The 12,939-nt window shown below is 47.7% G+C and overlaps 1 protein-coding gene across 3 annotated transcripts in view; it reads left to right on the top strand.

Moving 5' to 3' along the window:
• The window catches only part of WWOX (WW domain containing oxidoreductase), a 960,840-nt gene that overhangs the window by 354,024 nt on the left and 593,877 nt on the right, over positions 1-12,939 (top strand). The gene's annotated exons all lie outside the window — the stretch shown is intronic.

Below are 12,939 nucleotides of genomic sequence, written 5' to 3'. Positions count from 1 at the left end.
GAAGAAGAAGGAAGAAAGAAAGGAAAAAAAAAATAGTAGAATGCCTGGAGTCGTTTCTGAAAGGAGACAATGTATGAATTCACAAATTAATAAATTAATAAAACAGCCTCTACTCCAAAGATGCTAATTTATATCTTTTCTGTAAATAAGAAGCTTTTCTTTTCCGATGTGAAATTAATTTGTGGCAGCTTTAGCATTCTCAAGACATACTAGGAGCCACATTCGATGATAAGATTTATTTATTTGATCATAGAAAATAAATGTGTAGATAGTGCACCCACAGCCTGGGACGTATGTTTATGAGAGAAGTGAACTGCAGAAAGGGATGCTTCCTGAAGGTTCTTCCAAGAGGTCTTTTAGGTTCTGGCATATCTTTATTGTAAGGTTGCTCCTGTCGGGCACAGACCAAAATCCAAATGAAGCTTCACTTTATGGTGAATTATGATCTGGTAGAGGTAGTTAAGTGGTAGCCTGGCCTCCAGTATGGATTGTCTGGAATTTCCGCTGATACTTACAGATGCTTAGAGCAGGTAGATAAAAAAGGATTCTGTGGTCAGAACTATTTCAGAAATGCAGTACTTATCAGAGCCTTTTCTGTGCAAATGTCTCATACCTAAGGCAGGGAAAGAATGGTAGTATTTTCTAAGCTTCATGAGCATTTCCTATCCACCCCTACATTTTGTTTTGTATTTTATGGTACAGTATTATGCGGAACACGCAAGGAAACATAATTAGTTTTCCACATTTACATTGCCAGTTAGCGCCCACGTATGTTCCCGTTACCATCTTGTGGGACCAGACTTCTTAGGAAGATCCATTGCGAGACTGTCTTTACTCTGTCTGTGACAAGTCCTGATTCACACGACATTGCAAAGTTAATTATGTGATAGAGTTTTCTCTATATGATATTTTTAAAAAATTCTGCTAATGGACTGACGCAAAGTCATCCAACCCATAGTATCACAAAGACATTTGGAAAGATTTTTCTCTGTTTACAGAGCCCTCAAGAATCAGAAAGTTAGACTGACTTGTAGAAATAGCGAGATAGTCTATATTGTATTCTAAAGGGAGCCGATTTTAATATCCTTCCTAATGCACTCGCCTTCACTCCCTCCTTTAGTAATTAGATAATTATGTATAATTAGCACATTAATTACATGCAGCAGCTGTAGTTGAGTGTGTGTGTGTGTGTGTGTGTGTACAACCGCTTGGCAACAGCTTGTGAGTTCACTATTAGACCTGTGAAATTTTTCTCTTTGGCATGTTTTCACCATTTTTCCCCTGGTGCAGAGGTGAAGGGCAACATGGTGAACTAAAAAGTAACATAAAAAATAACAAAGTTGCAATGATCCCCTTCTCAGCCATCCCTGTGAATTTGGAGAAGGCATTACCACCTCTTGCTGGGGCTCTCAGTGTTGATGGCGCCACCCTTGCCAGTTACCATGGACACCCGGGACCAGGCATTTAAAACGTGTTTAATGCTGGCAAGAGGCTTGGTATCTATTATTAAGTGGCATGAGTAGGTTAAGAAACAGTATGTACAGGGTGCTTTCCTTGTGATACAAACGTCTGAAATGGGCTTGCGTAAATGATATTACTATAAGTTAGCTGCCTGGCTGCCTGCTGTGCTTTTCTCAAGAACTATTGATGAGGTATTGATTATGTGCCACTCCCCATGCCAGTGCTGGGAAAATATCATGTAACACGATGGCCATTGGATGTGTTTGGGACATGAAAGGCATTTCTTCATTTTAAAAACTATTTTCCTAGAGTTGACCATTTTCTGAAATGAATTTGTCACTTTTGTAACGGGGGGGGGGAGCCCTCAAATGGCATGGGGAAATTTAAGATACTATAACTTCTTCCTAAGCATAAGGCTAGGGCATAGTTGGGGCTCCATAAACACTTCTTGAGTTAATGGAATTGTATTTGCATTTGAAAGCAACACTAAGATCAAACACCAGCTTTTTCCATTTATTTCTTAGTGATTCCTTTGGCCTTGAGATCTTTCCTTTCCCTGGAAGCACCTCTGGGCAGAGGTGGGCGAGAGGCACATCCTCTGTGGACTTTTCCTTGGAATACCACGGAGGGGACCAGGTGGGTTCAGGTCCCCATCTCTGACCAGACCAGGAAGCACTTAGGTCAGGCGGGAGCCCCATCAGCTTGATCACGTGGTGGTCCCTCCCCTGTCCCGAGCAGCACCCTCTGCACCTGCCCCCGCAAGACTGCAAGCTCAGCATAGTGACAGGTTTCTTCTGTAAAGGTGGCTCTGCAGAGGGCAGTGGGTCCTCTACCAAATGCGTCCGTGCATTCACTTGAGGAAAAAAAAAACACGAAAGAGTAAAGGGTAAAGCTTCCTGAGCTTGGCATCCTGGCAAAGTAGAAAGACTGACAGTGAGCCATCTTTGGCCAGCAGGGATTTTTTGTTTTGTTAGGTCTGTTGGTCTGTCTCTCTCTCTCTATCTCCCCACTTTGGTCTCCTTTCTTCCCCTCCATCTCCTTTCTTTCCTACCCCCTGCAATTATTATTTTCCTATACATTAAAAGGTAGTGTGTGCTCACCACTGTCGGTGAAAGCACACCAGTGTGTAACACAGAACAGAGTTCATGATACCCCTCTTTTCTTCTGCAGTCCCCCGGCTGCCAGCGCCCCAGCCCCCCAGCCGACAGCCTGCCAGGAGCCCTTCTCACTGTCTGCAGACTCTTCTGCCCATGAAGGGACATCCTTGGCAAATACAGGGAAGGTTCTCTGTTTGCTTTCACAAGAATACTGCCCGGTGTCTGCACGGTGCACTGCTCGTTGCGTGCTTATCTCCCTGACCAATAATCCATCACGGGCATCCCTCTGGTCACTCGATGGGAGAGCAAACTCATTTCTTCTCATAGCTGTGTAATATTCCATAGTATAGGTATTCCATGATTTATTGCAGTTGGACTCCCATCCATTGTAAATTCTCCTGTTCAGAGCTTCTGGACCTTTGGAAGCATTTTAGAAAATTGACATCATCTCTGTAAATGTACGAACTAAAATTCCCTCTAGGACGTCCAGATATCGAGAACGTCTTGCACCCGTGGCTTGTCTGTACACTCTTACTCCCCACACACTGGTGTGCACTTGGCACACGTGCTGTCTTCTCTTTGGAGTCCTTCCTACATACCTCCAGAAAATATGTTTTTGCACAAGCAGAAGTCCAGCTGAAAGAAGACTTATTTAGCATCATTTAAACATGAGGATTTTCTAATGCTACTTCCACTTAAATAATTCAAAAATCCGTTGTAAGGTGTCTGAATACTATGGGAAGAGAGCTGTTAACGGATACATCATGGAGGCCAAAGACAAACTGTGTCTTTCCGTCTGCACTTGAGGAGTCTAAGGCAAAGAGCAGCGTTGTCGTGATTGCTGTCACGTTATCTGAGCGATCGGCTCCCTTCTGGCGGCTTGGATCTAGTTCCTGCAAAGGCATTTTTCCTCCTCTTTAGGAATGGTGACTTGGAAGTGGTTTTAATTTGAACTGTATTATTTGTTTGCCTTATGTATTTTTTAAAAGTTTTATGAAAAAGTCTTACAGGCGTTTCTTATTTATGAAATCAGGGCTCCCACCCTTCAAATACGAAGCTGATATCTCAGAATATTAAAATCTTGGACTGCATTTATGGCAGCATGAATGATTCTCCTGAAATTGACATATCAGGGGGCTTCTCATCTATTATTAAATTACCTTTTCCTCAAACAAAATATTTATCAGACAGAACTTGATTACCCAGATTCCTGTTCTTGCTAAAGGAGAAGCTGTGACGCACACACCCTGCCTCTTTCTTCTTGGTTTTAACATTTTAAGCGTCCACAGAAAAGTAATAGAATGAGCAATAGAAAATCGCCAGGATTGAAATTATTTCCAGCTACGTTTAAATATGAATGTCTTGTTTGACTCTTAGCATATGTATTTATGGCCGCGTGATATCATTATGGCATCGTAATGAGTGTCTGCTGAGTTATGTGGGATTCTGCGGGGGATACAAATGGCTTCGAATTCTGTAACTGTCATGCTGTGGTCTGAGAAGGGCGGAAACTGCCACAGCCCTCTGCTCGAACGCATCCGTCAAGCGTCCTCAGCCCTCTGCATGAGGCTCATGTGTTGGAAGTGAGGGCGCTCAGGCCGGAGAAGGCTCAGTGTCGAGTAGAGGGCGGGACCGACGCGAGAACAGCAAACCCGAGTCCTGCCGTGGAGCTGCCTGCCGAGGCCTCTGGGTTTGCGTTAACCCACATCAAGAATAATGTTGTACATGGAGTTCCCGTCGTGGCTCAGAGGAGACGAATCTGACTAGGATCCATGAGGACACAGGTTCGATCCCTGGCCTCGCTCGGTGGGTTAAGGATCGGGTGTTGCTGTGAGCTGTGGTGTAGGTCACAGACACGGCTTGGATCCCATGTGGCTGTGGCTGAGGTGCAGGCCAGCAGGTGCAGCTCCGATTTGACCCCTAGTCTGGGAACTTCCATTTGCCATGGGTGCAGCCCTAAAAAGACAAAAAATAGCAAGAATGTCGTACAGACCGTGTTTTGCCCCTTGCTGATCTGAGAGCCCGCCTGTCAGTGCTGTCCTGAGGCTCCCCTGTGCTCGTGTTTCTCAGGGTGTGAGCATGCGTGCTTGTGGAGCGCGGAGTGGCGGGAAGCCAGAGGAACGACCAGCGCAGAGTTTCCATGTGACGCCCGCCTGGCTGGCCGGGTCCTCCTGCTGCACAGGCGCCCACGCTCCTGCGCGGTGCAGTGTTCCTGTGAGATTCCCACGCGCTGTGTACGTTAAGGGTCTAGCAAGTGCCTCTTGAATAGGACCTTGATATGCGGCCATTGACTGTTTTTGCCGATTTTATTGTTATGGTGAACGTTATCTTTATCCAAAACACAGAATTCCCTCGGGAGTAACTTCCTCCCCGTTTTACACAAGGATGAGCAGCCCGTATTTACCCAGCACCCGAATTCACTCATTTAAGAGAGGTTATAGGTCACCAGCTGCTGTGAGTGAGGCAGAGTGCTGGGCCCCGGGCACGGAAGCCCCCACGCCCGACAGGTGCCTGCGCCCCCTCCCCCGGCGCCCCCGCCACAGCTCACCTTCCAGGGAGTGATGTGAATCCCGACTGCTCAGGGAAAGGGGTTCTGGTGAAAAGTGGTGCCCGCTTCCTGTGATGGCCTTGGCTTCCAGGCGGGACTGGAGGAAGGGCATGTCTGCCGCTGCCCCTGTGCTGAGTGGCGCCCCCCAGGCCCTGTGGGTCACAGCTGTGCTCCTCCAGTGGGGGAAAAGGTGGCGCGTGCCCCGCGGAACGCCTGGCAAAGATGCCTTTGGCCCGTTTTCCCTGCTAGATTTCTCCCAAATTGGTAAGACTCATTTTGGCTTAGTTTTTTTACCCCCTCGTTTAATCTCATAGACTAGTTAGATTGTAGAAAGGCATGTCGTTTTTGAAGCAGGGCTGATGGGCTCTCTTTATCAGCTGTGTGGTCCCTGAGCCTCCTGTCTGTCACTCGTATAATGGGGACCGTGATACGCCAGGCCTCCCTGAGGTGTGAGGATGGAAGTCCTTCTGTATGAAGATGCCTCCGTAATGCCTCAGACAGGGTGAGGCCCGCCCGGCTCTTTGCTGGGCTCATTCTTGGTGTGAGTCAGTGCACCTTCTGGTAAGGTTCATCTTAGAGCATGTCCATCCCATTTCGGCCTAGTGCCACCCTCTGTCACTTTACCCCTCCCCTCCAGTCAACCCCTCCTTGTGAGGTGCAACATGCCAACAATCTAATCTGTTTCCTTCTAAATTTTTCATATATAGATATAAAAGCTTTTTCTTTGGGGTAGTTGTGCTTGATACAACATGGAATCATTTTATGCGTACTGCTCGTTGTCTGTCTTTTTGCATCCCGCTGAGGCCTGATAGTCCCTGGTGTGGATGTACCATGATTTACCCAGTCCTGCCCCATCTTGAACGTGTCAGAGGGGCATCCATTTAGCCTCCAGGGGTTTCTTCCCACACTCCCACCCGGCCACCCAGAGTGATACACTAAGCATCTTTGTTCGATGTCCAGACGGATGCTTTTATTTCATTGGGATGGATTCCCAGGTGTGGGATTGCTGGGCCAGACTCTAAATTTTAAAATGGATTTTTATCAATCTAATGGACTGTGCTGGAGAGAGCCAACATCTTGATAGAAACACTCAACTTAGAGTGAATTTTTTAGATGTAAAAGTGGATGGTAATTAAGCGTACGCACATTAAAAAGAGTAATTTGACCAGCTGTATCACAGTATTAATTGATTACAATGTCTGGAAGACGTTTGATTCTAGTATTTGAGCTTGAAGAAGCAGGTGGAAATTCTACCAGGTTTGCCTACATTATCTTTCACAAAAGTGATAGGAAGTAGCCAGCTCGTCTTTACTAGTGTTTTTATAGGACAAAAGTGGCTACTCAGTGTCACCATGGATGCCAAGCATCACAGTCCAGTGGACAAGGATGCTGAGGCTGAGTCTAGGCCGGAGTGTTGAGAGCCAGGGGGGCCCTGGTTGATTGGCAGGCTTGTTTTGAAGGGCAGGGTGTGTGGGCAGGCACCAAGAATCTGTGTCTCGTCACTCAATGGCAGACAGAATGTTTCTCCTTCCGCTTTGCAGAGGTGGGCGAATGCCTGTGATACGGACCGCCTCGCATCCAAGGCTTCCAGAGGCCCAGCATTTCTAAACTAAGAGCGGTTCTTGATGGTACCTGATAGGCCAACCATGAGATTGCATTTTACTAGGACATCAACAAGCAGGAGAAACCAGGAGAGCTCAGAAAAAACAGTGGTCCTGGAGTTCCTGTCGTGGATCAATGGTTAATGAGTCCGACTAGGAACCATGAGGTTGGGTTCGATCCTTGGCCTCACTGCGTGGGTTGAAGATCTGGCGTTGCCACAAGCTGTGGTGTAGGTCACAGAGGAGGCTCAGATCTGGTGTTGCTGCGGCTCTGGCGTAGGCTGGCGGCTACACCTCCGATTAGACCCCTAGCTTGAGAACCTCCATGTGCCGCAGGTGCGGCCCTGGAAAGACAAGAAGAAAGAAAAAATAATAGTCCTGTGGGGTGATGGGAGCCAGCCCAGCGGGATGAAGGACTGGCCCGGATGAGGGAGAGCATCCCCAGACCCTTCCTGAAGCGCACTTGCTCAGACTGGGAGAAGAACTGGGGGATTCTCTGTAACTGCTCTTCTGTATCTTGGTACAACCGAGTCCTTGACTTCACGTGTTTGACAGCTTGCTTAGGTCACACAGCTCTTAATCCCACTGCATCCCAAAGGGCCCTCTCTGCTTCTAGATGTTACTTTGCACTGGGGGCTTGTCGGTGGTGGTGTGCCTCTGGAAGGAGTCTTTCAGAATTAGGAGACTCTGGGAGAGGCAGAGTTAAGAGGCATGGCCCAAGTTCCTAATCAGATCCACTCTCTACCCGCTGAGTAAAACTGGGCAAAACACCCCCTGCTGAGGCCTCTTTTGGTGACTGGGCAGAGTTCTACTTCTATCACAGGGCTGGATGCAGCTTAATAAATGGAACGTGGGAGTTCCTGTTGTGGCTCAGCAGTTAACGAACCCGACTAGCATCCATGAGGATGCGGGTTTGATCCCTGGCCTCGCCCAGTGGGTCAGGGATCTGGCATTGGCTGTGAGCTGTGGTGTATGTAGGTCACAGGTATGGCTCGGATCCCGTGTTGCTGTGACTATGGCGAAGGCAGGCAGCTGTAGCTCTGATTAGACCCCTAGTCTGGGAACTTCCATATGCCACGGGTGCGGCTCTAAAAAGCAAAATAAATAAATAAATAAATAAAAATGTGCTCACTTAGATAAATTAGGAGTTCCCTGGTGGCCCAGTGGATAGGGCTTGGCACTTTCACTGCAGTGGCCCGAGTTCGATCCCTGGTCTGAGAACTGACATCCCACATCCCTCCATAGCCCAAAAAAAAAAAAAAAAGTTATGGGATTCATCATGATGGTTTCCGAATTTGTTGGTATTTTCAGGATGCCTAACCTTATTAGTGTCCTTTTATTTCAGTAGGATTAAAAAAAGTACTTTCCAGAGGATTAGATATTATTTAGTCAATGCTTTAAAAAAACTACCTTTTGAAAAGCATTACTAAATGCACAAGAAAACAATTTCTCCTATGACAGTTGGGGGTGTGTGTGTGTGCGCACAGGATGGCGTGGAGGTGTATTCTCTAGCTTATGAGGACTGTCGAACTTTGCTGGTGTGTCTGTAGTTTGGGTACTGGAGATGGGGAAAGTGAGCATTTGAAACTCATGACACATTGTGCAAGTTTTCAGGAAATGGGTTCAGAGAGATTAAGTACACCCACGCCTAAAACCCCTGTTCTTCCTACCTATATAAGACCCCAGAGCAGAGAACGGAAGAGAGACGAGGCATTTTTTAAAATTGAGAAGTTGATCTGAGGGTCATTCAACTTTGGTCCTCTTCTCTTTAATAATAAGGCCGCAAATAGATTCATGAAACCTACTCGTAGTTGAAAAATGAGGATTAGAATTAAAAAAAAAAAAAAATCCAGTCAGGTCAGGACACCATTCTGGTTCGTTGAAGGCTTGTTCTATTCAGGAAAAACAAAAACTTTACTCTGTGAGCGTTTGTTCCTCGCAGCTTTTCCCCACACGTCACCTCCATTCACGCTTCTAGAAGTTTCCCTCTGTGGCGAATGGTAATAACTCGGCCAGCGCCTGGGCTCTGCCTGCGATCGCTCCCTCCATCGCCGGTGTCCCCCCGCTCTGCCTTCTGCAGACGCTGCCGCCTGACCTCCAGATGGCTCTTTGAGTCCCTGTGTTAGCTCTGGAAGACATCGACACTGGGAAATCACTGGGTTTCTGCTTTTGATGAATATTTTATCAGCCGCAGGAGGAAGTGGTGTTCTGTAGCCACACTAATAAGTGATGGGGCAGATGAGATGTCCCTGCTGCTTTGGTAAAGAGAGCGGCAAGGTTACAAGTGACGAGCTCAGGATAATCACATCAGGTGTCTGAACGGAATATCCGGAATATCCGGCAGGGTTAAAATCTAACCCAGGGGAGCGGACATCAAGTGCTGGGTCCTCCTTTGAGCCGCGGCTTATCCGCTTAGGTTTATTGACAGGCGTAAGAGCAATGGTCATAATTACTACCTTCATCAAAAGCCACGGATCTACAGCACAGGACCTAAAACGGTCATTTTTGTAGGGTTTCATATGCACCGTTACGTATACATTGAGTCATAACGTGGACAGCCGTGGACTGGACACGCTGCCCAAGCAGCACACGCTGAGAACTCCGCTCATCCTTCTGTTTTCAAATGGTTCTGAAAGAGAGGCTGTGCTGTCGGCATCAGTAGTCCTACCCTCCGGTGATGACCGAATCCTCCACGTCTGCGGAGCTGAAGGTCACGGGCTCAGCAGCAAGTGTAGTCTGTCCTGTGTTTGAAACATCTGTGTTCTGTGTCGGGTGGTGGTATTTTAATTCCCACTGGACCGTCTGATGGGAAGAGGCGGAGTTACTCTCCCGTGTTTATTTTTCTTTATCTTGGGTGCAAAGACTTCTCGTGGTTGGAAATGTGAGGACTGGCCTTGCCTAAGTGGAGGTGATTGCAGCTCGTCCCCGTCAGGTTTCCCTGTAGAACATGCTCCGCTTTCCCTCCAAGGTGATGGCCGGCAGGGGGTGTCTGGTGATGAGAACATGACCCCGGGGTCATCAGCAAGCAGCTGCCAGAGCTCTCCCTGCGGGGGGCCAGGCTCCCCTGGGAGGCCCAGGCCTCAGTCAGAAGCAGGAGTTGTGGGTGTAGGAATTGCAGGTAAGAACACATCACCATTGTAAGAAACACTGGCAGACAGTTTTGTTTTCTTTCCTTCAGTATTTTATTAACGTCTGCTGCTGTACTCAAGCCCAATTCACTTAGGCTTGTGTTTCTTGTGTATCACATGGGAACGTTCATTAAATTGTGGCAATTCCAATTTGTGTGGTTATCAAGTCAGCATCAAATAACGGGGACCGTGTTTTAGGCTGCAAACCTCACTTTGGAAATCTCAGATGTATTTGGGCTGATTCCCTTCTCCGTGCGTCCTTCTCTTTATGAAGTTACCAGTTTTATTGCTAAGGTACTCCTTATGGTTGGCTTTTAAGGGAAATTGTCGTGGTGGGCCGGACATGGGAACCAGGCAGGACCGCAAAGATGCAACCACATCAGGTGCTCTTTTTATTGCTGTTGTTTAAAATTATTTTCCCTTCCTTTCTTTTCCATCCCTCGCTATTAAAATCCAACTTAATTAATAAAATGTGATCCATTAGCAATTTCACACTTGTCCTTGAGTGACCTCTTAGCATTTTAATAATATTTGTTTATTTCTGTTTTAAAGGAACACAGAGACAGTCAGGAGAGAAGTCTTCCTTCATTGTTGTTTTTATGGCCACACCCACAGCATACGAAGTTCCCCGGCCAGGGTTCAAATTTGGTCCCGGCATCGAACTCATGCCTCTGCAATGACCAGAGCTGCTGTAATCAGATTCTTAGTCCACTGTGCCACAGGGGAACTCCAAAATTTAGTGTCTATTATTGGAGGTTTAAAATTTGTGAATTACTTCTTTTGATAACAGCTATGTTTTTATCAAGGCCAATAGAAGACATGTTCCTGCAAGAAATAGTTCTTGTGGTTCTTGCTTCACAGTCGGGGGCTAAACATGTAAGGTGGAAAATGCCTCTCAGCCTTCACTGCATTTTGCAGGAGACGCTGATGGAGGAGATGCCAGCAGTGTGTTCTCTCCTCTTGAACATCTTACCTTCTCCACTCCTTGGGGCCCAAGAGGGCTCGGGGCAGTGGTGTGCCGGAGTGAGCGTTTAACTGCCTGGAACCTGTCACAAGGTGAACAGATGTCCCGGCTTCCAGCTCTTTCTCTGTCTTGTCCTCAGTTGTGTTGACTCTGCTCAGGGCGTCCCAGCTGGAGGCTCCTAAGAAAGTTCCGGAAGATGAGCACTGCTTTAAGAAAAAGGCCTGAGGAAAAGAGAATAAGGCTTTTCCTTCTAAATAGATGTATAAAAATCATATAAACGTGACACATCATTTGATTGGAACGTTAGACCTTATGGTCACAGAGCACACGCATCCTCAGATCTGCCTCCCGCGTCCAGTAAGCGGTTCTCGCTCTTGCAGTTTTGATGAAAGTGCTTCTTGACGAGTGTTTGGGCGCAGGTGTGCACAGCCGTGTTCGTGAATGTTTTCTTCCAGGTCTGCACTGGCACGGGGGGTTGGAGAACAGGGCACCCTGGGAAGGGCCCCATTGCACCAATGGCTGGAAGCACGTGCAGGATAGAAACAGGGCTCCTGCTCACTGCCTCGGGCCCCTTTGCCCATCTGAAAGCCTTGAAGGTGCTGGTGGCTCTGGATCCTTTTATCAGGAAGTGTTCTGGCATTGAACCATCCTTCCTTCATTTGTCATGAACCAGGACACCAGTGCAAGGGGGCAAGTGCAGGTGGCTCCCCAAAGGTAGGCATTGAGGCAGGAGAGGCCCACACAGGCTCCCTCGAGTGCCAGGCCCAGGACGAAATGAAACCACGGGGCTCCAGTTAATCTCCCCTTGCTATGAGCCCACCATCCTTTGGGATGGGTGTTTCCCAAGGATTGCAAGCTCCACCCTGGGCCACTCTTGGGACCTGGACTAGGAGAAGCCAGAGGTTTTGTTCCCCAGTAACCAGTCTGACTTGCTATGGACCTGCTAGCCCAGGACAGGCAGGGCTGCAGCCCTGGCCTCTTGACTGTCAGAATATAACACACGGCTGTTCTCATCTCAGAGTAAGCTTGAAGCAAATCAGAATGTGAGTCCTGAAGTTCCTGCTATGGCGCAAGGAGGCTGCCATAGGGATGGTTCAGTCTCCAGCCTGGCACAGTTAAAGGATCCTGCAGAGGTTGCAGCTGTGTCTCAGATATGATTCCCTGGCTCGGAAATTCCATATGCTCTAGGGAGGCCAAAAAAAGGAAAAACAACAAAGAAAAAGTGATTCCCTTCTACTCTTGGTGAGGTCAGTGTGTGACACGGGTGTCAACATTTGTCAAAACACTCAGAGTGTATACATTTTAGGTGAGCGTGGCTTGTTACCTATAAATTGTATTTTAACAAAATTGATTTAAAAGAGGCTGTTGCGGATAAAAGATGCCGTAGGACCTGAGGACCAGTTGCCTCAACGCACCCTTGTAAGGTGGTGGCAGAAGCATCCTTTCCACTTGGTTTGGACCTGTTTCATTCATCAGCTTTACCTTGGTTTAATCACACGTCTTCTTTCAATCTCACGGAGCACCTGATGGAGCTTAATACATAACTTACTATTTGTGTTTACATTGCATTGTTTCAGTAACCCAGTGTGGAAGGTATCCTTTAGTCCAGTGGTTCTTTTTCTTTTTCTTTTCTTTTCTTTTTTTTTTTTTTTTTTTTTTAGGGCTGTGTCCACAGCAAATGGAGGTTCCCAGGCTAGAGGCTGAATTGGAGCTGTAGCTGCCGGCCTCTGCCACAGCCATAGCGACACAGGATCCGAGCCACATCTGTGACCTACACCAAAGCTCACGGCAACGCCGGATCCTTAACCCACTGCGAGAGGCCAGGGATCAAACCTGCGTCCTCATGGATGGCAGTCAGATTTGTTTCGTCTGAGCCACGACAGGAACTCCAGTCCAGTGGTTCTCAGCTGGGGCGGTTTTGCCCGCCAGGGGACATGGGACAGTGTCTGGAGACATTTGTGGTTACCGTATCCTCGGGGCAGGGGTGGGGAGTGGCAGTGAAGGAGGGAAGGTGATACCAGCATCTAGTGGGCACAGTCCAGGGATGCTGGTAAACTCCCTGCCATGTCCTGCAGGACAGCCTCCGCAGCAAGGTGTCCATGGGGCCGAGGTTGCGAAGCTGTGCTCTGTAGCGTCCTAA

Source organism: Sus scrofa, chromosome 6 (genome assembly GCF_000003025.6).
Source record: "Sus scrofa isolate TJ Tabasco breed Duroc chromosome 6, Sscrofa11.1, whole genome shotgun sequence".
Lineage (NCBI taxonomy): Eukaryota > Metazoa > Chordata > Mammalia > Artiodactyla > Suidae > Sus > Sus scrofa.
Note: the sequence above shows the minus strand (reverse complement) of the source record. Positions and strands in the feature narration are given on the sequence as shown.